This window comes from Solanum lycopersicum, chromosome 3 (assembly GCF_036512215.1).
Source record: "Solanum lycopersicum chromosome 3, SLM_r2.1".
In the NCBI taxonomy this organism is placed as follows: domain Eukaryota; kingdom Viridiplantae; phylum Streptophyta; class Magnoliopsida; order Solanales; family Solanaceae; genus Solanum; species Solanum lycopersicum.
Window position 1 is genome coordinate 19,034,185 of NC_090802.1, and position 26,200 is coordinate 19,060,384.

At 35.8% G+C, this 26,200-nt stretch overlaps 3 pseudogenes; all 3 read right to left on the bottom strand.

Annotated features, from left to right (window-relative positions):
* PSA2 (alcohol dehydrogenase 2-like) lies at nucleotides 435–1,488 on the bottom strand (annotated as a pseudogene).
* Nucleotides 8,044–8,710, bottom strand: PSA1 (alcohol dehydrogenase 2-like; annotated as a pseudogene).
* LOC101244062 (alcohol dehydrogenase 3-like) lies at nucleotides 12,806–14,733 on the bottom strand (annotated as a pseudogene).
* Between the last annotated feature and the right edge of the window lie 11,467 nt (nucleotides 14,734–26,200).

Below are 26,200 nucleotides of genomic sequence, written 5' to 3' on the forward strand. Positions count from 1 at the left end.
GGAAAAGCAAAAGAAAACAACTTTGAGTTACCAGTAAAAAAATACTTCACATTAGTAATCCCGTATATAGTTCATGATTGTAATTGGTTTCACAAACGCACCTAATCTTGTCTTTAAAGAGAATAGAGGTTTAGGTTCATATAAACAATGAGTTTAAGAAGATAGGGAATTTTTGCTTTATTAGACATAAATTTGTGTATAAGATGTTGATAATTCCTCATCATAGCAGTGGTTATATAACACATAGAACTTTCAAACACGTACTGGCGAGCATTCAAAGAATTTAGTATCCCGGAGTAGTATGGCGGAACAACACCAACATAATTTCTCATTGACAAAGAACACTTAAGAAGGGACCTTACCAAATTACCTCAAACATCATGTTCAATAGTCCAACCATTGCAGCTTTCGGATCCTTCTCATAGTGTTCCACCCAATTCATGGTCTTTTCTCAAACAAAAGCGACTAGCTAGAAGCTCCTTTTCTAGGACAGTAAGTTTAGTCCTCCATGGTGATGATGCAACGAAGTCCTTCTCCTTTCAACATTAATTCAAAAAGCCTTGTCAATTTAATTGTATGGGAAGTGCATGAGTGATGAATTTCTCCAATTCAAGTTCCTGATTCATGTATTTCTCAACAACAGAAGAAATATCCAAACAAGGTGTGTAGTTTCCAAAGAAGGTTCCTTTGAAATTCATTTCATTTAGAAAGTTTAAAGGTGTGTCTTGAACACAGCTTCCTTATGGGTTACATACCAATAAGAACAACCACTACCAGACCTGAAAATTAATAACGACAATGTTCGTTATGATTATTATATAAATAATAATATACAATAAAGGAAATTTCATAATAGAAAACATACATCATGGACAATTCAAAAATGCTGAAATCATAGTATCAATATGACCAGTACACTTCACAGTCAGATCGAATTTGCAATCAGTCATCTCACCAATTACCTAATCAAATAATCAAAATTCAAAAAAAGATGATCAACTATGACTCACACTTGTCTTTTTCTTCTTTCGCAAAATGATCCATTAGGAGAAGCAGATATTAGTACCTCTTGACCTAGTTTACTTTAATCCTTCGGGTTCACAAACTTTTTCACGCAAAATTTCTTAGCTGTAAAATAAAAGTAAAATAGATGAATTAGTTGCTTTGCTATATAAGATAATGGATCGAGAATGTGTAAGGCACAAGTTAATTACCTTACTGAAATCAGCTAGCATTTAAATCGACACAAATTATCCTTGAAGCACTAGCAATTTTTGCTCCGTCTGCAGCCTGACCAAAAGAGATTAGATCATTATTAGTAAGATTAACATATATATGGATTAAAAAACAAACAGAACAAGAAGGGTGTTTTCAATGTGAAGAATACTTACAATAAGGCCTACAGCTCCAAGTCAAAAAATAGCCACACTTGAATCTTTTGTGGGTTTAGCAACATTCAAAGGTGCTCCAAGACTTTCAAAAACATCTGCAAATAAAGGAATGAACATCCTATCATCAGCATGTGTAAATCATCTCAATAGATAACACAAAAAGGATTCAACAGTGAAAATCTAGTTAGAATCGAGTAAAGAGGAATTAAAGCAAGCAAGCACAACAAAACAAAACTAATTGACTAGTATAGCTTCTGATGGATGGTTCATTCCTTGAATAGGATTTTAGTCACCTTCAATGAGAAGGATTATTTGAAATGACTTTCTTTTGGGACTGGGAAGGCACAACTGAAGTGACTTTTCAAAGAGGATTGAGTTTTCTTATGGAATAATCACAGAAAGGCCTTTTGTTGCTATGCATGTCGCTCCGAAAACGATCAACTTGCTACACGAATGCCCTTCCCACATACCTGAGAAGTCACTGGTAGGGAAGAGACATCAAATGGAAAGGTCAAGCTAGCTTATTTCACCATTCCACCATATTGATTTATTTTTAGATCTTGAAAAAACTAGATTCATGAACGATTAGAAAGTGAAGGACCGATCTCTCTGCACCAATACTTTAATACTGTTGCAAGACTGGTAGTAGAGCATGGTTGAGACCAATGTGAAAATACAAATGCCAGATCCACAGTCTTTGGAAATGGAAGGCCCCAGGCCTCATTGAACAAATACACAAAAGAAACCTATTGAAAATGCTCCTAATCCGAACACTTCCTTCGTAGAGCCCATGCAGCAACATACTTACTTAAGCAATTCTTCTTATCCTAATTTATTCTTAGTTGAAGTTCCTATATTCTCTTAGTTGAAAAGAGAATACACCTAACCTTGGGAACTGCATCAGCAGCTAATACGTTAAGCTACAAAAATATATTGTAAAGAGAGCAATAAAATGGTACAATCCTCAACTTCAAAAAAAAAATACACGAAGGCTGAAACAGAAGAAAGACTTTAAGATATCTGCTGGTCTTCTTCCACATAAATCCCAATAAAAATAAATGTGCCCAAATGTAAAGTGTAGCATGCTGCTTCCGTTCTATTTCAATCTCTTTTTAGGAAAACCAAGAAACGGATTATAGATGAATGTTTCAAACAACTGTACATAACTCTATATTAAAAAATGAATGTTTCATCTAACTCTATCCATGACTTACTATTAAAATTGAGAAAAGAAATCAAGAAAAAGGACTATTAGTCAAACAAAAACTACATCCACGCTATCTCATCTTTTCACCACAGAGCTTTAAATATGCCATCAGAAAAACATACACAACTCCATCAATAGATACTAATTTACCAGCAAGTGAGCATAAGGACAATAGAGCATAACTTCACCTTTTGGTGAGTGTCTTTAATAGTTCTTTAACAGTTTCATCATCATCCCTCTTCCTCCAATGGTAACCATTATATGCGAAGTTAAAGTGCTAGGCCTGCCCGAGATCGATCTCTTCCAAGGGAGCAGGTCAACTTAGCTGACTGGGCAATGAATTTGCAGGAGAAAAGGCAACTGGAACATATCATATATCCCGACATTCTGGGCGAAGTAAGATCAGATCCTTCAACAACTTTGGATAAACACAGTGAAATACTTAGCTAAATCTGGTGCACAGGCCATCTATGGGTGAGGTGCTATGGAATTTGGAGAATGCACTTCATCTCCAAGAGCCCGTCATTCAAGAAAATACTACCATCCCTATTGGTGAGCTATCACGGCAAATATGCAAATGTGTGTTAAGAAGTTGAATTACAATAACCTAAACAGTAAGCGAAAGAAGTGGAGTGTTGGCAAAACTACAGAAAAAAAGAATTTTTCAAACTACAGTATACCCACCCTATCATCAAAACTTCTGGAGTTCGCGAAAGTCTCTGTGAGATCTTTCTTTTTTTTTGATAACCGAGAAATCCGCCTGTGGCCCACCCTTTGGACCAATCATAGCCTTCTAAACTCAGTGGATAATGGACCCGCCCCTCTACCCTTCTCCACTTAAATATCGTGCTCAAATCCATCCCCTTTTTCCACTCGAGCTAAGCCTTGGAGGCAGTCTGTGCAAGATCATTATGCAAGATTTCGATGGAAATTCGCCTTGCCAATTGAAGATCATTCAACCTAATAAAGTTTACAAGCAGTGAATATTCAGCATCACCATCCTGCAACAACAAAAATTGCACATTTAACAAAAATGCATTCAATTTGTTGAGGTGCTATAACAACTTCATTTATTGCAGATTTAATAATAGTTGTTAGGTATAGGTGCTTTTCTTCTAGTATAGAAGAGCTAACCTTGAAGATGCTAAAATTTCTCAAATTGAAAACATCAGGTGGAAAAATTTCGTGAGAACATATGCATCAATATCTTCAAAATCGAAAAATGTGGAAAAACTAACCAAGTTAAGAAGTGTAGCAAGAATTTAAGGTGGGATATTTGGAGAAGAAAGTGTCATTTCTAAACTCCGTACTAGCCTCACTAAGTTGTGACCACAACTAACAAAACCTGCAGCAAACAGCTCTCCCCCAACAAAAAGGCTGCAAACATTCAACATTAGAAAAAAGTAAGACAACTAGAAGCGCTTACTTTTTTTTAGAAAGTCTTTAAGCTATTGTTTCTTTTTCTAACGAACAATGAAACAGAGGTTTTGTATTATTTATTTTTTTGAGATAAAGGTATCCTGATAAGGATGAGGATGTTGAAGAGGTAATACCTATAGTTGAGCCAGTTTTGTACATGTTTTTATTGCTAGACTAGGTGATTCTTTCAAAAGTTCAATGTTGAAATGCCTATCCACTCTTCCCAATTATCTTTAGTACTCTGTTGATAAGCCTCACTGGCGGTACACAATCTGCTGCAATCATTGACCTACACAAAAATTATCTTATCAAGAACAAATTTATTATACGCATTTATATTGTCATAGTAGTGATAGGGAGAACCCAAAAAATCAATGCAGACCTGCAACCTATGTTTAACCATAATCTTAAGAATAGAAGGAATAAAAATGGTGAAGTCCTCTACAAGAGCATGAACTAGGCAACATCTTTCCTGAGCTCTTCTTCATTCCTGTGTATGGAAGGGAGCACCCACAATTTAACAACATAAACATAAAGAAAGTATTGCAGAAATTACATAGTACAAAGACTTTATCACGTTCAATAACTTACAATTCAGACTGCTTAAGTATTAAAATAGAAAGGATTAGGTTTAAAATGACAAGCTAAAATCCCATGAGTACTCGAAAACAGGAATAGTAAAATCGTCTTGGAATTGTTCATGACATAAGGAAAGGAATTGCATTCAAAATGAAGTTTGGACAGAAATGAGAAAAAATCTTGCAATGTTGACTGAAATTGAAACACTAATTTAATGATTTTAAATTTTAATGTTTGATTCAGCATTTTCCAGCAATTTGTGTCAAATTAGTGGATGACCTTCAGTAAAAGGAAGCAGAAGCTGCAATTAGTATACACTCCAAGGCAATAAATCAAAGTTCAAGGTTCACTTCTATATAAATGTGTCTGAGTGTAGATACATATGGGTCAGAATTTGATATATGAGAGTGTACTCACTAGAGCCAACATCAAAACTGACAAACAGTAGATCTTGTCATTTCATTTGTTATCTATTGATTTGAAGAAAATAATTCTCATATATTCTGAGTGATATTAATCTGAAGGAGAAAAATCAGACCCTCCAAGAGAAGCTTCAAGTGATGCACAAGCGAATATAAGAAAACAAACAATCAAATGGAAACAATGACACTTACAAACATTCCCTTTAGTCCCTTATACACCAACATGAACACAAGGTATCAATCTTGTAAGAGTTTTGGTTGCACCACGTCTTACTTTTACTGAAGCGTCCACTTTAAAAAGCCAAAATATGTGCAGAAAGAAGAAGATGCATATGCTTATCTAATGTCCCAACACCTTAGGGCCTAAATATTAAACCATATATCATACACCTTAAACCTTAGAGCCTAAACCCTAAACCATGTGGCCTAAACCATAAACCACGTCTTACTTCTACTGAAGCATCCACTTTAAAAAGCCAAAATAATTGTAGAAAAAAAGAAGATGCATATGCTCATCTAATGTCCCTACACCTTAGGGCCTAAATACTAAATTATATATCATTAACCTTAAACCTTAGAGTCTAAGCCCTAAACCATGTGCCTAAACCATAAACCTTAGGGTCTAAACCCCAAAATCTAAATCTTAAGACTAATCCTTAAACCCTAAATCTTACTGCTAAAACCCATAACCCAAAACACAAACCCAAACCCAAACCCAAACCTAAACCTAAACCAAACTGTAGGGGCTCAAATCTTAACTGTAACCTCTAAACCCTAACCCTTAAGGCCTAAAATCTATCCCTAAACTCTAAATCCTAAGTCTTAGATCAAAGTCTAAACCTTTGGGCCTCAACCCTAAACACTAAACCATATACCCTAATGCCTAAACCATAAATCTTAAAACATAAGCCCAATACCTTAGGGTTTAAACCCTTAACCCTACACTTTAGTTCCTAAGCCCTAAACCTTAAAGCCTAAACCCTAAACCATAAACCCTAAATCCTAAACCTTAGGGCCTAAACTTTATATCTTAAAGTTAAGGGCCTAAACCCTAAAACCTTAGGGCCTAAATCCTAAATAATAAACCTCAAATCCTACACCCTAGGGCCTAAACCCTAATCTCTGAAACCCTAAACCTTAGGGCCTAAGCCCCAAAACCCCAAACCTTAAATCCAAAAGCATTGGGTAAAACCCTAAACCTTATGGCATAAACCCTAAACACTAAACTCTAAACCTCAAGGCCTAGACCCTAAGATAAAAACACTAAATCCTAAACTCTAAACAATAAATCTTAGGTCGTAGACCCTAAAACCTGAATCCAAACCCCCAATCCTTAGTGCCTAAACTCTAAACCTTAGTGCCTACACCCTAATTAATCTTCTTCTTGATCATTCACAGGTGGCATATCTTTATCCAATTCATCTTCATAGTGAACCACTTTGTAGCCTAATAGAGGATCGTAGGAATTATCAGTAGTCTTAGGCAAAAGTTAGGATGCATATAGACATTACGAAAGAAAGACCACATCATGTTTGGATGGGAAGATGGCAAGACATCCAATATGAGGTACTACTAGAGTACTGTTCTTATTGCAAACACTAAGGTCACATATCACAACTTTGTAATATAGAGAGAAGAGACGAGGAATACAAGAAGAGAAAAGAACCTGAAGCTGCAAATAAAATCAAGGGCAAGAAGACGCAGATGCCAGCAATCAGATTCCCCAAACTTCTCCTCAACAGATTAATGCTAATATTACTGCTAGTGTTTCAGGTGTTGATAATACCCAAAACAAATACAAGAAACACAACCTGAGATGGACAAACAACAAATGGATGAGTGGAAAACTAAAAAAAGGAAAAATAACAAGGGTCAACAAGGCCATGGTCAGCAAAATAAATTCTATTAAACCAATGAACAACCTAAATTTGCAGGATAATAATTTTGAAAAGCAGCAGGTGGAGAAGTCAGGTATTGACTTAACCCTCCCACAACCCCCAATTCCCTTATTAAAGTGGATCAAACAGGTCCATGTGATGGTAATCAGAAAGCTCAAAATAAACAGAGCAAGATAACAAAATAACCCCAGGTATTGACTCAATGCTCCTAAACTCCATGAACCCCCTGATAACAGTTTTCTATTGTTGGTTGTTTATGAAGTTATGGGAGGTAAGGTGGATCGGATCAAGCAGAAACCTACTATATTGAAGGACAGGAAAACCAAAGGGAGGAATTTATCCCATGCTTTGTGGGACCCTTATGAATGTTCAGATGATGGACACTAGAGCCCCTGCTCGAACTACTAATTTTGAACAAACTCAGAATATTACTGCTTACGTCAGTATTTCAGAAGGTGATCACAGTGTGGTATCTCAATATAGGCAGAAAGGTTCACAAAGGAAGAACTTAATGAGCTTCAGATGATGGTAAATTCTCAAAAAATGGTTGAGAGCACTGAGGGAAACCAGGTACAAAATCAAAGGTTAAAAGGTTCTACCAAGTCACAACTTTAAACTAAAAAAATACAGCTTCATAAGGAAGATCAACTAAGAAGTGAGGTTGTTACTTGTATTCAGTCACTCCGTCTATGGAACCAAATAACAGTATTCAAACAGGGAATCGGGAAATCGACAAACTTCAGCACACTCAATACAATGATCCTAGTGTAAAGCCAGGAGGTAAACCTACAAATAATAACACTCCTACCAAGAACAAGGATGGACAAACTACTAAATCTCTTGATACTAAGTATCAATCCCAACTCAATAAAAAGAAAAGAGATACAATAAAGAGAAGAAAAGAGGAGAGGCTGCACAACATCAATCAATGAAAAAATTTATCCTAGTTAACGAGCAGGCTGGTTTAAATGTAAACTCCTCTCCAAACTAAGGAAACCTCTCCCAATATTAGATGCTCTATTTTCTCTCAATACCATTCATACAAAACCTCCAGACAGTAGTAGTTATTATGATGTTCTGCACTCCGAGGATGAATTGATCAATACACTCGACCATAGAAGAGGATGATTAATTAAGATAATGTTCATTAAGATTATCTTATAAATAATAATATACAATCAAGGAAATTTAATGATAGAAAACGTACATCAATATGGCCAGTACACTTCACACTCAGATCGAATTTGCAATCAGTCATCTCAGCAATTACCTAATCAAATAATCAAAATTCAAAAAAAGATGATAAACTATGACTCACACTTGTCTTTTTCTTCTTTCGCAAAATGATCCATTAGGAGAAGCAGATATTAGTACCTCTTGACCTGGTTTACTTTAATCCTTCGGGTTCACAAACTTTTTCACGCAAAATTTCTTAGCTGTAAAATAAAAGTAAAATGGATGAATTAGTTGCTTTGCTATATAAGATAATGGACTGAGAATGTGTAAGGCACAAATTAATTACCTTACTAAAATCAGCTAGCACTTAAATCGACACAAATTATCCTTGAAGCACTAGCAATTTTTGCTTCGTCTACAGCCTGACCAAAAGAGATTAGATCATTATAAGTAAGATTAACATATATATGGATTAAAAAACAAAACAGAACAAGAAGGTTATTTGCAATGTGAAGAATACTCACAATAAAGACTACAACTCCTAGTCAAAAAATAGCAACTTGAATCTTTTGTGGGTTTAGCAACATTCAAAGGTGCTCCAAGACTTTCAAAAAAATCTGCAAATAAAGGAATGAACATCCATCCTATCATCAACATGCGTAAATCATCTCAATAGATATACACAAAAAGGATTCAACAGTGAAAATCTAATTAGAATCGAGTAAAGAGGAATTCAAGCAAGCAAGCACAAAAAAACAAAACAAAACTGACTAGTATAGCTTCTGATGGATGGTACATTCCTTTAATAGGAAGTGAGTCACCTTCAATGAACATGATTATTTGAAGTGACTTCTTTTTGGGACTGCGAACGCACAACTAAAGTGACTTTTAAAAGAGGATTAAGTATTTCTTATGGAATAATCAGATAAGGCCAATTGTGGCTATGCATGTTGCTCCCTAAGCAATCAAAATGCTACATGAATGCCCTTCCCATATACCTTGGAAGTCACTGGTAGAAAAGAGATATCAAATGGAGAAGGCAAGCCAGCTTATTTGACCATTCCACCATATTGATGTATTTTTAGATCTTGAAAAAACTAGATTCATGAACGATTAGCAAGTTAAGGACCGATTTGTTTGCACCAATACTCCAATACTATTGCAAGACTGGTACTAGAGCATGGTTGAGACCAATGTGAAAATGCAAATGCTAGATCCACAATATTTGGAAATGGAAGACCCCAGGCCTAATTGAACAAATACACAAAAGAAACCGATTGAAAATGCTCCTAATACAAACACTTCCCTCGTAGAGCCCTTGTAGCAACATCCTTACTTGAGCAATTCTTCTTATCCTAATTTTTTCTTAGTTGAAGTTCCTATATTCTCTTAGTTGAAAACGGAATACACCTAGCATTGGGAACTGCCTCAGCATCTAATAAGTTAAGCTACAAAAATACATTTTAAAGAGAGATTAAATGGAACAATCCTCAATTTTAAAATAAAAATCCACTGGAGCTGAAACAGAAGAAAGACTTTAGGATATCTGCTGGTCTTCTTCCACACAAATCCCAATAAAAATAAATGTTCCCAAATGTACAGGGTAGCATTCTTCTTCCTTTCTATTTTAATCTTATTTTAGGAAAATTAAGAAACGAACTACGGATGAATGTTCCAAACAACTGTAAATAACTTACTCTTTATCAAAAAAATGAATATTTCAGATAACTCTATCCTTGACTTACTGTTAAAATTGAGAAAAGAAATCAAGAAAAAAGAATCTTATCAAACAAACAAAACATCCAGGCTATCTCATATTTTTTACTACAGATCTTTAAAATAGCAATCAGTAAAACATAGAGAACCCAACCAATAGATACTAATTGACCGGAAAGGGTAAAATTTGTGTTTGAAAATGACAAGACATTATAAGAGCAAGTGAGTTTAAGGACAATAGAGCATACCTTCACCTTTTTGTGAGTTTCTTTAACAGTTCTTAAACAGTTTCATCATCCTTCTTCTTCCTCCATTGGTGACAATTTTATGTGAAGTTCTTTGTGCTAGGTCTGCCCGAGATAGATCTCTTCCGAGGGAGAAGGTCAACTTAGCTGACTGGGCAATGAATTTGCAAGAGAAGAGATAGATGGAACATATCATAGATCCCGACCTTCTGGGCAATGTAAGACCAGATTCATTCAGCAAGTTTGGAGAAACGCAGTGAAATACTTAAAAGAATCTGATGCACATTCCGTCAATGGGTGAGGTGCTAAGGAATTTGGAGAATGCACTTAATCTCCAAGAGCCCGTCATTCATGAAAACAGTACCATCCCTAAACATGCATATGCTTGTGAAGAAGAAGAAATTCAATAACCTAAACTACTAGCCAAAGATGTTGAGTATTGGCAAAACTACAGAAAAATGAATTTTTCAAACTACAGCATACCCACCCAGTCATCAAAACATCTGGTGTTCTTGAAAGTCTCTTCAAGATTCTTTTTTTATAACCGAGAAATCCACTTGTGACCCGCCCTTTTGACCAATAATAGCCTTCTAAACTCAGTGGATAATAGGCCCGCCCTCTACACCTCTCCACTTAAATTCCGGGCTTCCCTTTGCATGGTGTGGGGCTCAAACCTGCGACACCACCTTCTTCCATTCGAGCTAAGCCTTGGAGGCAGTCTGTGCAAGATTATTATGCAAGCTTTCGATGGAAATTTGCCTTGATAATTGAAGATCGTCCAACATTTTTAAGTTTACAAGCAGTGAATATTCAAACATCACCATCCTGCAACAAGAAAGATTGCACATTTAACAAAAATGCATCAGTACAACACATAGTCCCCTTCAATTTATTAAGGTGCTACATCAACTTCTTTTATTGATGATTTAAGTTTGAGAGGCTGAGCTAGGCGAGGCTGTAGCAGACAAATGTTTTAATGACATTAACACGCTAAACTAAGATTGGGGATGGAGAGATACACATAACTTTACAAAAGTAATGCAATAGCTCTGAAAATTACTGAACATTATTCAAATTATTTAACAGATTCTGTCATAAAATAATAATATATACTTCATATGCTCTCTATTTGAGTTAATGAAAACAAAACGAGATTCAATGAAGGCTATCATGCAATAAATCAGTTTGAGTCTTGCTCTACCTCCTCATATTAAATTTTCTAAATTGAATTCTCATGGGGATGGCCTAGTGATTGTGGCAAGGAACTTTGAGGTGCTTTTGAACAGTGTGCATCACTCACAATGAGGTCCAACTACTATTGCTATTGCTGATGTAAATGCTCTATTTGTTTTCTAAAGTGAAAGAAAGGAAAAGGCCTAGAAGAGGCCCGTTAGTTTTGGTAATGGAGAAATAACGCAAGAGGCTCAGATTATGTCATGAGGCTCTCAGTTCTTTTTGCCAAGCCATAGCTACAAATATTCAGAAATTTAGATCGCCCCGACAAGATACCAGCTAGAAAACTCTAATGTCTTCAAACAAAACTTGAGCCATTGGAAGACTAGGCTCACTAAAAGTGTCTAAGGGAGATACTACTCTAACCAAAATTACATACTATTTTCATGTTGAAATGTAATGTCCACTCTACTCAGATGACAAATCATTTGCAGCATATCCACATTGAAGACTCAGATAGACTGAAACTTGTAGATCGAATTTAGGATTAAAAGCGTATGTGCTTGTATTGGTGGGAAAATTTTTGACAACCCTGCATCATGTGTTCCTCGTTTTTTAAAGTGCATTATTTCTCTGAGGTTTTATCACCTAGAACATTTACATCTAAGCACAAATAGCATCTTAAAACATAAGTGGAAGTACTAGAGTACCTCTCGTAAGTTAGAATGCACTAATTGATTAATCACAAGAATTGTGACAAAAATAGATCCTTTTATTAAATGAATTAAAGAAGTGTTACCCGTATGACAGCCATCCACCAAGCTATGGCCTCTAACTACCTAGTTCAAGCTTATCCCATCAGATCTATTGAGGGTAACCACTCTTCAGGTCCATAGGATCTTCTCAATTCCATATGCATGAAAATAAGGGCATCCATCATCAGTTTACCAAGTCTGAAAGCTGCTTCCGTTGCATATATCTGATGAGTACCCCAAAGCTTCTACCTCTGTGGATGATGCAAGGGTTGCTTTCCTGATTAGCCAATGTTCTGAAAAAAGAACACAACCTAGACCAAGAAACAAAATACTCAATTAACGAAAAGAGAACATACAAGGAACTATCAGGAGATGAGTGAACCAAGTTGTAACTCCCCACGACTCTAAGAAGCACAGAAGTTCAATGCTTTACACAAGATTCTAGAGATTCCTTCTCACCGTTCTAAATAAATGCCTCTTTAACCAGAAGGACGGAAGATTTAAAATCTTTGAAAGCAAAAGAAAATAGCTTTTAGTTACTAGTTCAAAAATTATTTCATATTGGCAATTCCTTATACAGTTCATAATCGTAATAAGTTCAACAAATGCACCTGAAGGAAGACTAGGCAGACATCTGAGGGAGCATTTGATGAAAGTCTCCATCTTAAATACTACAATTCTCCATACTGCACTAATGCCCATTTCTGGAACAATGATACATTGATAATGAGCTCATCTATAATCCTATTCAATATGTTGAGGGCGAAGTCTTGTAACTACCACCAAATCTCAGTAGTTTAGAAATTCAAAGCTTTTATACAAGATCAAAGAGCTTCCCTTTCACCATGATTAAAAGATGACTCGTTCATCATAAAGATAAAACATTTAAAAATCTAGAAAAGCAAAAGAAAACAGCTTTGAGTTACCAGTAAAAAAAAAACTTCACATTAGTAATCCCGTATATAGTTCATGATCGTAATAGGTTTCACAAACGCACCTAATCTTGTCTTTAAAGAGAATAGAGGTTTAAGTTCATATAAACAATGAGTTTAAGAAGATAGGGAATTTTTGCTTTATTAGACATAAATTTGTGTATAAGATGTTGATAATTCCTCATCATAGCAATGGTTATATAACACATAGAACTTTCAAACACGTCATGGCGAGCATTCAAAGAATTCAGTATCCCGGAGTAGTATGGCGGAACAACACCAACATAATTTCTCATTGACAAAGAACACTTAAGAAGGGACCTTACCAAATTACCTCAAACATCATGTTCAATAGTCCAACCATTGCAGCTTTCGGATCCTTCTCATAGTATTCCACCCAATTCATGGTGATGATGTAATGAAGGCCTTCTCCCTTCAACATTAATTCAAAAGGCCTTGTCGATTTAATTGTATGGGAAGTGCATGAGTGATGAATTTCTCCAATTCAAGTTCCTTATTCATGTATTTCTCAACAACAGAAGAAATATCCAAACAAGGCGTGTAGTTTCCAAAGAAGGTTCCTTTGAAATTCATTTCATTTAGAAAGTGCAAAGGTGTGTCTTGAACATAGCTTCCTTATGGGTTACATACCAATAAGAACAACCCCTACCAGACCTGAAAATTAATAACGACAATGTTCGTTAAGATTATTATATAAATAATAATATACAATTAAGGAAATTTCATGATAGAAAACATACATCATGGACAATTCAAAATGCTGAAATCATAGTATCAATATGACCAGTACCCTTCACAGTCAGATCGAATTTGCAATCAGTCATCTCAGCAATTACCTAATCAAATAATCAAAATTCAAGAAATGATGATCAACTATGACTCACACGTGTCTTTTTTTTCTTTCGCAAAATGATCCATTAGGAGAAGCAGATATTAGTACCTCTTGACCTGGTTTACTTTAATCCTTCGGGTTCACAAACTTTTTCACGCAAAATTTCTTAGCTGTAAAATAAAAGTAAAATGGATGAATTAGTTGCATTGCTATATAAGATAATGGATCGAGAATGTGTAAGGCACAAGTTAATTACCTTACTGAAATCAGCTAGCATTTAAATCGACACAAATTATCCTTGAAGCACTAGCAATTTTTGCTCCGTCTGCAGCCTGACCAAAAGAGATTAGATCATTATTAGTAAGATTAACATATATATGGATTAAAAAACAAAAAAGAACAAGAAGGTTGTTTGCAATGTGAAGAATACTCACAATAAGGCCTACAACTCCTAGTCAAAAAATAGCCACACTTGAATCTTTTGTGGGTTTAGCAACATTCAAAGGTGCTCCAAGACTTTAAAAAACATTTGCAAATAAAGGAATGAACATCCTATCATCAGCATGTGTAAATCATCTCAATAGATAACACAAAAAGGATTCGACAGTGAAAATCTAGTTAGAATCGAGTAAAGAGGAATTCAAGCAAGCAAGCACAACAAAACAAAACTAATTGACTAGTATAGCTTCTGATGGATGGTTCATTCCTTGAATAGGATTTGAGTCACCTTCAATGAGCAGAATTATTTGAAATGACTTTCTTTTGGGACTGGGAAGGCACAACTGAAGTGACTTTTCAAAGAGGATTGAGTTTTCTTATGGAATAATCACAGAAAGGCCTTTTGTTGCTATGCATGTAGCTCCGAAAACGATCAACTTGCTACATGAATGCCCTTCACACATACCTGAGAAGTCACTGGTAGGGAAGAGACATCAAATGGAAAGGTCAAGCAAGCTGATTTCACCATTCCACCATATTGATTTATTTTTAGATCTTGAAAAAACAAGATTCATGAACGATTAGCAAGTGAAGGACCGATCTCTTTGCACCAATACTTTAATACTGTTGCAAGACTGGTAGTAGAGCATGGTTTAGACCAATGTTAAAATACAAATGCCAAATCCATAGTCTTTGGAAATGGAAGGCCCCAGGCCTCATTGAACAAATACACAAAAGAAACCTATTGAAAATGCTCCTAATCCGAACACTTCCTTTGTAGAGCCCATGCAGCAACATACTTACTTAAGCAATTCTTCTTATCCTAATTTATTCTTAGTTAAAGTTCCTATATTCTCTTAGTTGAAAAGAGAATACACCTAACCTTGGGAACTGCATCAGCAGCTAATACGTTAAGCTACAAAAATACATTGTAAAGAGAGCAATAAAATGGTACAATCCTCAACTTCAAAAAAAATACACGAAGGCTGAAACAGAAGAAAGACTTTAAGATATCTGCTGGTCTTCTTCCACATAAATCCCAATAAAAATAAATGTGCCCAAATGTGAAGTGTAGCATGCTACTTCCGTTCTATTTCAATCTCTTTTTAGGAAAATCAAGAAACGGATTATAGATGAATGTTTCAAACAACTGTACATAACTCTATATTAAAAAATGAATGTTTCATCTAACTCTATCCATGACTTACTATTAAAATTGAGCAAAGAAATCAAGAAAAAGGACTATTATTCAAATAAAAACAACATCCACGCTATCTCATCTTTTCACCAAAGAGCTTTAAATATGCCATCAGAAAAACATACACAACTCCATCAATAGATACTAATTTACCAGCAAGTGAGCTTAAGGACAATAGAGCATAACTTCACCTTTTGGTGAGTGTCTTTAATAGTTCGTTAACAGTTTCATCATCATCCTTCTTCCTCCAATGGTAACCATTGTATGCGAAGTTAAAGTGCTAGGCCTGCCCGAGATCGATCTCTTCCGAGGGAGCAGGTCAACTTAGCTGACTGGGCAATGAATTTGCAGGAGAAAAGACAACTGGAACATATCATATATCCCGACATTCTGGGCTAAGTAAGACCAGATCCTTCAGCAACTTTGGATAAACGCAGTGAAATACTTAGCTGAATCTGGTGCACAGGCCATCTATGGGTGAGGTGCTATGGAATTTTGAGAATGCACTTCTTCTCCAAGAGCCCGTCATTCAAGAAAATACTACCATCCCTATTGGCGAGCTATCACGGCAAATATGCAAATGTGTGTTAAGAAGTTGAATTCCAATAACCTAAACAGTAAGCGAAAGAAGTGGAGTGTTGGCAAAACTACAGAAAAAAAGAAGTTTTCAAACTACAGTATACCCACCCTATCATCAAAACTTCTGGAGTTCGCGAAAGTCTCTGTGAGATCTTTTTTTTTTTTGATAACCGAGAAATCCGCCTGTGGCCCACCCTTTGGACCAATCATAGCCTTCTAAACTCAATGGATAATGGACCCGTTCCTCTACCCTTCTCCACTTAAATATCGGGCTCAAATCCATCCCCTTTTTCCACTCGAGCTAAGCCTTGGGGGCAGTCTGTGCAAGATCATTATGCAAGATTTCGATGGAAATTCGCCTTGACAATTGAAGATCATTCAACCTAATCAAGTTTACAAGCAGTGAATATTCAGCATCACCATCCTGCAACAACAAAAATTGCACATTTAACAAAAATGCATTCAATTTGTTGAGGTGCTACAACAACTTCTTTTATTGCAGATTTAATAATAGTTGTTAGGTAGAGGTGCTTTTCTTCTAGTATAGAAGAGCTAACCTTGAAGATGCTAAAATTTCTCAAATTGAAAACATCAGGTGGAAAAACTTCGTGAGAACATATACATCAATATCTTCAAAACCGAAAAATGTGGAAAAACTAACCAAGTTAAGAAGTGTAGCAAGAATTTCAGGTGGGATATTTGGAGAAGAAAGTGTCATTTCTAAACTCCGTACTAGGCTCACTATGTTGTGACCAGTAACTAACAAAACCTGCAGCAAACAGCTCTCCCCCAACAAAAAGGCGGCAAACATTCAACATTAGAAAAAAGTAAGACAACTAGAAGCGCTTACTTTTTTTTAGAAAGTCTTTAAGCTATTGTTTCTTTTTCTAACGAACAATGAAACAGAGGTTTTGTATTTTTTATTTTTTTGAGATTAAGGTATCCTGATAAGTATGAGGATGTTGAAGAGGTAATACCTGTAGTTGAGCCAGTGTTGTACATGTTCTTATTGCTGGACTAGGTGATTCTTTCAAAAGTTCAATGTTGAAATGCCTATCCACTCTGCCCAATTATCTTTAGTACTCTGTTGATAAGCCTCACTGGCGGTACACAATCTGCTGCAATCATTGACCTACACAAAAATTATCTTATCAAGAACAAATTTATTATACGCATTTATATTGTCATAGTAGTGATAGGGAGAACCCAAAAAATCAATGCAGACCTGCAACCTATGTTTAACCATAATCTTAAGAATAGAAGGAATAAAAATGGTGAAGTCCTCTACAAGAGCATGAACTAGGCAACAAAGTGCAACAATAGCATCTTTCCTGAGCTCTTCTTCATTCCTGTGTATGGAAGGGAGCACCCACAATTTAACAACATAAACTCAAAGAAAGTATTGCAGAAATTACATAGTACGAAGCCTTTATCACGTTCAATAACTTACAATTCAGACTGCTTAAGTATTAAAATAGAAAGGATTAGGTCGAAAACGACAAGCTAAAATCCCATGAGTACTCGAAAATAGGAATAGTAAAATCGTCTTGGAATTGTTCATGACATAAGGAAAGGAATTGCATTCAAAATGAAGTTTGGACAGACATGAGAAAAAATCTTGCAATGTTGACTGAAATTGAAACACTAATTTAATGATTTTAAACTTTAATGTTTGATTCAGAATTTTCCAGCAATTTGTGTCAAGTTAGTGGATGACCTTCAGTAAAAGGAAGCAGAAGCTGCAATTAGTATACACTCCAAGGCAATAAATCAAAGTTCAAGGTTCACTTCTATATAAATGTGTCTGAGTGTAGATACATATGGGTCAGAATTTGATATCTGAGAGTGTACTCACTAGAGCCAACATCAAAACTGACAAAAAGTAGATCTTGTCATTTCATTTGTTATCTATTGATTTGAAGAAAATGATTCTCATATATTCTGAGTGATATTAATGTGAAAGAGAAAAATCAGACCCTCCAAGAGAAGCTTCAAGTGATGCACAAGCGAATATAAGAAAACAAACAATCAAATGGAAACAATGACACTTACAAACATTCCCTTTAGTCCCTTATACACCAACATGAAAACAAGGTATCAATCTTGTAAGAGTTTTGGTTGCACCATGTCTTACTTTTACTGAAGCGTCCACTTTAGAAAGCCAAAATATGTGCAGAAAGAAGAAGATGCATATGCTTATCTAATGTCCCAACACCTTAGGGCCTAAATATTAAACCATATATCATACACCTTAAACCTTAGAGCCTAAACCCTAAACCATGTGGCCTAAACCATAAACAACGTCTTACTTCTACTGAAGCATCCACTTTAAAAAGCCAAAATAAGTGTAGAAAAAAAGAAGATGCATATGCTCATCTAATGTCCCTACACCTTAGGGCCTAAATACTATATTATATATCATTAACCTTAAACCTTAGAGACTAAACCCTAAACCATGTGCCTAAACCATAAACCTTAGGGTCTAAACCCAAAAATCTAAATCTTAAGCCTAATCCTTAAACCCTAAACCTTACTGCTAAAACCCATAACCCAAAACCCAAACCCAAACCCAAACCCAAACCCAAACCTAAACATAACTGTAGGGGCTCAAATCTTAACTGTAACCTCTAAACCCTAACCCTTAAGTCCTAAAATCTATCCCTAAACTCTAAATCCTAAGTCTTAGATCAAAGTCTAAACCTTTGGGCCTCAACCCTAAACACTGAACCATATACCCTAATGCCTAAACCATAAATCTTAAAACATAAGCCCAATACCTTAGGGTTTAAACCCTTAACCCTACACTTTAGTTCCTAAGCCCTAAACCTTAAAGCCTAAACCCTAAACCCTAAACCCTAAACCCTAAACCTTAGGGCCTAAACTTTATATCTTAAAGTTAAGGGCCTAAACCCTAAAACCTTAGGGCCTAAATCATAAATAATAAACCTCAAACCCTACACCCTAGGGCCTAAACCCTAATCTCTGAAACCCTAAACCTTAGGGTCTAAACCCCAAAACCCCAGACCTTAAATCCAAAAGCATTGGGTAAAACCCTAAACCTTATGGCATAAACCCTAAACACTAAACTCTAAACCTCAAGGCCTAGACCCTAAGATAAAAACACTAAATCCTAAACTCTAAACCATAAATCATAGGTCGTAGACCCTAAACCCTGAATCCAAACCCCCAATCCATAGTGCCTAAACTCTAAACCTTAGTGCCTACACCCTAATTAAGCTTCTTCTTGATCATTCACAGGTAGCATATCTTTATCCAATTCATCTTCATAGTGAACCACTTTGTAGCCTAATACAGGATCGTGGGAATTATCAGTAGTCTTAGGCAAAAGTTAGGATTCATATAGACATTACAAAAGAAAGACCACATCATGTTTGGATGGGAAGATGGCAAGCCATCCTATATGAGGTACTACTAGAGTATTATTCTTATTGCAAACACTAAGGTCACATATCACAACTTTGTAATATAGAGAGAAGAGACGAGGAATACAAGAAGAGAAAAGAACCTGAAGCTGCAAATAAAATCAAGGGCAAGAAGACGCAGATGCCAGCAATCAGGTAATTCCCCAAACTTCTCCTCAACAGATTAATGCTAATATGACTACTAGTGTTTCAGGTGTTGATAATACCCAAAACAAATACAAGAAACACAACCTGAGATGGACAAACAACAAATGGATGAGTGGAAAACTCAAAAAAGGAAAAATAACAAGGGTCAACAAGGCCATGGTCAGCAAAATAACTTCTATTAAACCAATGAACAACCTAAATTTGCAGGATAATAATTTTGAAAAGCAGCAGGTGGAGAAGTCAGGTATTGACTTAACCCTCCCACAACCCCCAATTCCCTAATTAAAGTGGATCAAATAGGTCCATGTGATGGTAATCGAAAGCTCAAAATAAACAGAGCAAGATAACAAAATAACCCCAGGTATTGATTCAATGCTCCCAAACTCCATGAACCCCCTGATAACAGTTTTCTATTGTTGGTTGTTTATGAAGTTATGGGAGGTAAGGTGGATCGGATCAAGGAGAAACCTACTAAATTGAAGGACAGGAAAACCAAAGGGAGGAATTTATCCCATGCTTTGCGGGACCCTTATGAATGTTTAGATGATGGACACTAGAGCCCCTGCTCGAACTACTAATTTTGAACAAATTCAGAATATTACTGCTTACATCAGTATTTCAGAAGGTGATCACAGTGTGGTATCTCAATTTAGGCAGAAAGGTTCACAAAGGAAGAACTTAATGAGCTTTAGATGATGGTAAATTCTCAGAAAATGGTTGAGAGCACTGAGGGAAACCAGGTACAAAATCAAAGGTTAAAAGGTTCTACCAAGACACAACTTGAAACTAAAAAAATAGAGCTTCATAAGGAAGATCAGCTAAGAAGTGAGGTTGTCACTTGTATTCAGTCACTCAATCTATGGAACCAAATAACAGTATTCAAACAGGGAATCAGGAAATTGACAAACTTCAGCACCCTCAATACAATGATCCTAGTGAAAAGCCAGGAGGTAAACCTGTAAATAATAACAGTCCTACCAAGAACAAGGATGGACAAACTACTAAACCTCTTGATAATAAGTATCAATCCCAACTCAATAAAAAGAAAAGAGATACAACAAAGAGAAGAAAAGAGGAGAGGTTGCACAACATCAATCAATGAAAAAATTTATCCTAGTAAATGAGCAGGCTGGTTTAAATGTAAACTCCTCTCCAAACTAAGGAATCCTCTCCCAATATTAGATTCTCTATTTTCTCTCAATACCATTCATAAAAAAGCTCCAGACAGTAGTTGTTATTATGATGTTCTGCACTCCGAGGACGAATTGATCAATACACTCGACCATAGAAGAGGATGATTAATTAAGACAATGTTCATTAAGATTATTTTATAAATAATAATATACAATCAAGGAAATTTAATGATAGAAAACGTACATCAATATGGCCAGTACACTTCACACTCAGATTGAATTTGCAATCAGTCATCTCACCAATTACCTAATCAAATAATCAAAATTCAAGAAAAGATGATCAACTATGACTCACACCTGTCTTTTTCTTCTTTCGAAAAATGATTTATTAGGAGAAGCAGATATTAGTACCTCTTGACCTGGTTTACTTTAATCCTTCCGGTTCATAAACTTTTTCACGCAAAATTTCTTAGCTGTAAAATAAAAGTAAAATGGATGAATTAGTTGCTTTGCTATATAAGATAATGGACTGAGAATGTGTAAGGCACAAATTAATTACCTTACTGAAATCAGCTAGCATTTAAATCGACGCAAATTATCCTTGAAGCACTAGCAATTTTTGCTCCGTCTGCAGCCTGGCCAAAAGAGATTAGATCATTATAAGTAAGATTAACATATATATGGATTAAAAAACAAAACAGAACAAGAAGGTTATTTGCAATGTGAAGAATACTCACAATAAAGCCTACAACTCCTAGTCAAAAAATAGCAACTTGAATCTTTTGTGGGTTTAGCAACATTCAAAGGTGCTCCAAGACTTTAAAAAAAATCTGCAAATAAAGGAATGAACATCCATCCTATCATCAGCATGTGTAAATCATCTCAATAGATATACACAAAAAGGATTCAATAGTGAAAATCTAATTAGAATCGAGTAAAGAGGAATTCAAGCAAGCAAGCACAACAAAACAAAACTAAACTGACTAGTATAGCTTCTGATGGATGGTACATTCCTTTAATAGGAAGTGAGTCACCTTCAATGAATATGATTATTTGAAGTGACTTCTTTTTGGGACTGCGAAGGCACAACTAAAGTGACTTTTAAAAGAGGATTAAGTATTTCTTATGGAATAATCAGATAAGGCCAATTGTGGCTATGCATGTTGCTCCCTAAGCAATCAAAATGCTACATGAATGCCCTTCCCATATACCTTGGAAGTCACTGGTAGAAAAGAGACATCAAACGGAGAAGGCAAGCCAGCTTATTTGACCATTCCACCATATTGATGTATTTTTAGATCTTGAAAAAACTAGATTCATGAACGATTAGCAAGTTAAGGACCGATTTGTTTGCACCAATACTCCAATACTGTTGCAAGACTGGTACTTGAGCATGGTTGAGACCAATGTGAAAATGCAAATGCCAGATTCACAATATTTGGAAATGGAAGACCCCAGGCCTAATTGAACAAATACACAAGAGAAACCGATTGAAAATGCTCCTAATACAAACACTTCCTTCGTAGAGCCCTTGTAGCAACATCCTTACTTGAGCGATTCTTCTTATCCTAATTTTTTCTTAGTTGAAGTTCCTATATTCTCTTAGTTGAAAACGGAATACACCTAGCATTGGGAACTTTCTCAGCATCTAATAAGTTAAGCTACAAAAATACATTTTAAAGAGAGATTAAATGGAACAATCCTCAATATTAAAATAAAAATCCACAGGAGCTGAAACAGAAGAAAGACTTTAGGATATCTGCTGGTCTTCTTCCACACAAATCCCAATAAAAAAAGATGTTCCCAAATGTACAGGGTAGCATTCTTCTTCCTTTCTATTTTAATCTTATTTTAAGAAAATTAAGAAACGAACTACGGATGAATATTTCAAACAACTGTAAATAACTTACTCTTCATCAAAAAAATGAATATTTCAGATAACTCTATCCTTGACTTACTGTTAAAATTGAGGAAAGAGATCAAGAAAAAAGACTCTTATCAAACAAACAAAACATCCAGGCTATCTCATATTTTTTACTACAGATCTTTAAAATAGCAATCAGTAAAACATAAACAACTCAACCAATAGATACTAATTGACCAAAAAGGGTAAAATTTGTCTTTGAAAAAGATAAGACATTATAAGAGCAAGTGAGCTTAAGGACAATAGAACATACCTTCACCTTTTGGTGAGTGTCTTTAACAGTTCTTAAACAGTTTCACCATCCTTCTTCTTCCTCCATTGGTGACAATTTTATGTGAAGTTCTTTGTGCTAGGTCTGCCCGAGATAGATCACTTCCGAGGGAGAAGGTCAACTTAGCTGACTGGGCAATGAATTTGCAATAGAAGAGATACATGGAACATATCATAGATCCCGACCTTCTGGGCAATGTAAGACCAGATTCCTTCAGCAAGTTTGGAGAAACGCAGTGAAATACTTAACAGAATCTGATGCACATTCCGTCAATGGGTGAGGTGCTAAGGAATTTGGAGAATGCACTTAATCTCCAAGAGCCCGTCATTCATGAAAATAGTACCATCCATAAACATGCATATGCATGTGAAGAAGAAGAAATTCAATAACCTAAAGTACTAGCCAAAGATGTTGAGTATTGGCAAAACTACAGAAAAATGAATTTTTCAAACTACAGCATACCCACCCAGTCATCAAAACATCTGGAGTTCTTGAATGTCTCTGCAAGATTCTTTTTTTTATAACCGAGAAATCCGCCTGTGACCCGCTCTTTTGACCAATCATAGCCTTCTAAACTCAGTGGATAATAGGCCTGCCCTCTACACCTCTCCACTTAAATTCTGGGCTTCCCTTTGCATGGTGTGGGGCTCAAACCTGCCACACCACCTTCTTCCACTCGAGCTAAGACTTGGAGGCAGTCTGTGCAAGATTATTATGCAAGCTTTCAATGGAAATTTGCCTCGATAATTGAAGATCGTCCAATATTTTTAAGTTTACAAGCAGTGAATATTCAAACATCACCACCCTGCAACAAGAAAGATTGCACATTTAACAAAAATGCATCAGTACAACACATAGTCCCCTTCAATTTATTAAGGTGCTACATCAACTTCTCTTATTGCAGATTTATGTTTGAGAGGCTGAGCTAGGGGAGGCTGTAGCAGACAAATGTTTTAATGACATTAACACGCTAAACTAAGATTGGGGATGGAAAGATACACATAACTTTACAAAAGTAATGCAATAGCTCTGAAAATCACTGAACATAATTCAAATTATTTAACAGATTCTGTCATAAAATAAAAAAATATACTTCATATGCTCTCTATTTGAGTTAATGAAAACAAAACGAGATTCAATGCAGGCTATCATACAATAAATCAGTTTGAGTCTTGCTCTACCTCCTCATATTAAATTTTCTAAATTGAATTCTCATGGCGATGGCCTAGTGATTGTGGCAAGGAACTTTGAGGTGCTTTTGAACAGAGTGCATCACTCACAATGAGGTCCAACTACTACTGCTATTGCTGATGTAAATGCTCTATTTGTTTTCTAAAGTGAAAGAAAGGAAAAGGACTAGAAGAGGCCCGTTAGTTTTGGTAATGGAGAAATAAAGCAAGAGGCTCAGATTAGGCATGGGGCTTTCAGTTCTTTTTGCCAAGCCATAGCTACAAATATTCAGAAATTCAGATCGCCCCGACAAGATTCTAGCTAGAAAAATCTAATGTCTTCCAACAAAACTTGAGCCATTGGAAGACTAGGCTCACTAAAAGTGTCTAAGGGAGATACTACTCTAACCAAAATTACATACTATTTTTATGTTGAAATGTAATGTCCACTCTACTCAGATGACAAATCATTTGCATCATATCCACATTGAAGACACAGACAGACTGAAACTTGTAGATCGAATTTAGGAATAAAAGGGTATGTGCTTGTATTGGTGGGAACATTTTTGACATCCCTACATTATGTGTTCCTCGTTTTTTAAAGTACGTTATTTCTTTGAGGTTTTATCACCTAGAACATTTACATCTAAGTACAAATAGCATTTTAAAACATAAGTGGAAGTAGTAGAGTAGCTCTCGTAAGTTAGAACGCACTAATTGATTAATCACAAGAATTGTGACAAAAATAGATCCTTTTATTAAATGAATTAAAGAAGTGTTACCCGTATGACAGCCATCCACCAAGCTATGTCCTCTAACTGCCTAGTTCAAGCTTATCCCATCAGATCCATTGAGGGCAACCACTCTTCAGGTCCATAGGATCTTCTCAATTCCATATGCATGAAAATAAGGGCATCCATCATCAGTTTACCAAGTCTGGAAGCTGCTTCGGTTGCATATATCTGATGAGTACCCCAAATCTTCTAGCTCTGTGGATGATGCAAGGGTTGCTTTCCTGATTAGCCAGTGTTCTGAAAAAAGAACACAACCTAGACCAAGAAAAAAAATACTCAATTAACGAAAAGAGAACATACAAGGCACTATCAGGAGATGAGTGAACCAAGCTGCAACTCCCCACGACTCTCAGAAGCACAGAACTTCAATGCTTTACACAAGATTCTAGAGATTCCTTCTCACCGTTCTAAATAAATGCCTCTTTAACCAGAAGGAAGGAAGATTTAAAATCCTCGAAAGCAAAAGAAAATAGCTTTTAGTTACTAGTTCAAAAATTATTTCATATTGGCAATTCCTTATACAGTTCATAATCGTAATAAGTTCCACAAATGCACCTGAAGGAAGACTAGGCAGACATCTGAGGGAGCATTTGATGAAAGTCTCCATCTTAAATACTACAGTTCTCCATATTGCACTAATGCCAATTTCTGGAACAATGATACGTTGATAATGAGCTCATCTATAATCTATTCAATATGTTGAGGGTGAAGTCTTGTAACTACCACCAAATCTCAGTAGCCTAGAAATTCAAAGCTTTTATACAAGATCTCAGAGCTTCCCTTTCACCATGATTAAAAGATGCCTCATTCATCAGAAAGACAAAACATTTAAAAATCTGGAAAAGCAAGAGAAAACAGCTTTGAGTTACCAGTTAAAAAAAATACTTCACATTAGTAATCTCGTATATAGTTCATGATCGTAATAGGTTTCACAAACGCACCTAATCTTGTCTTTAAAGAGAATAGAGGTTTAGGTTCATATACACAATGAGTTTAAGAAGATAGGGAATTTTTGCTTTATTAGACATAAATTTATGCATAAGATGTTGATAATTCCTCATCATAGCAATGGTTATATAACACATAGAACTTTCAAACACGTCCTGGCGAGCATTCAAAGAATTCAGTATCCCGGAGTAGTATGGTGGAACAACACCAACATAATTTCTCATTGACAAAGAACACTTAAGAAGGGACCTTACCAAATTACTTCAAACATCATGGTCAATAGTCCAGTTATTGCAGCTTTCGGATCCTTGTCATAGTGTTCCACCCAATTCATGGTCTTTTCTCAAACAAAAGCGACTAGCTAGAAGCTCCTTTTCTAGGACGGTAAGT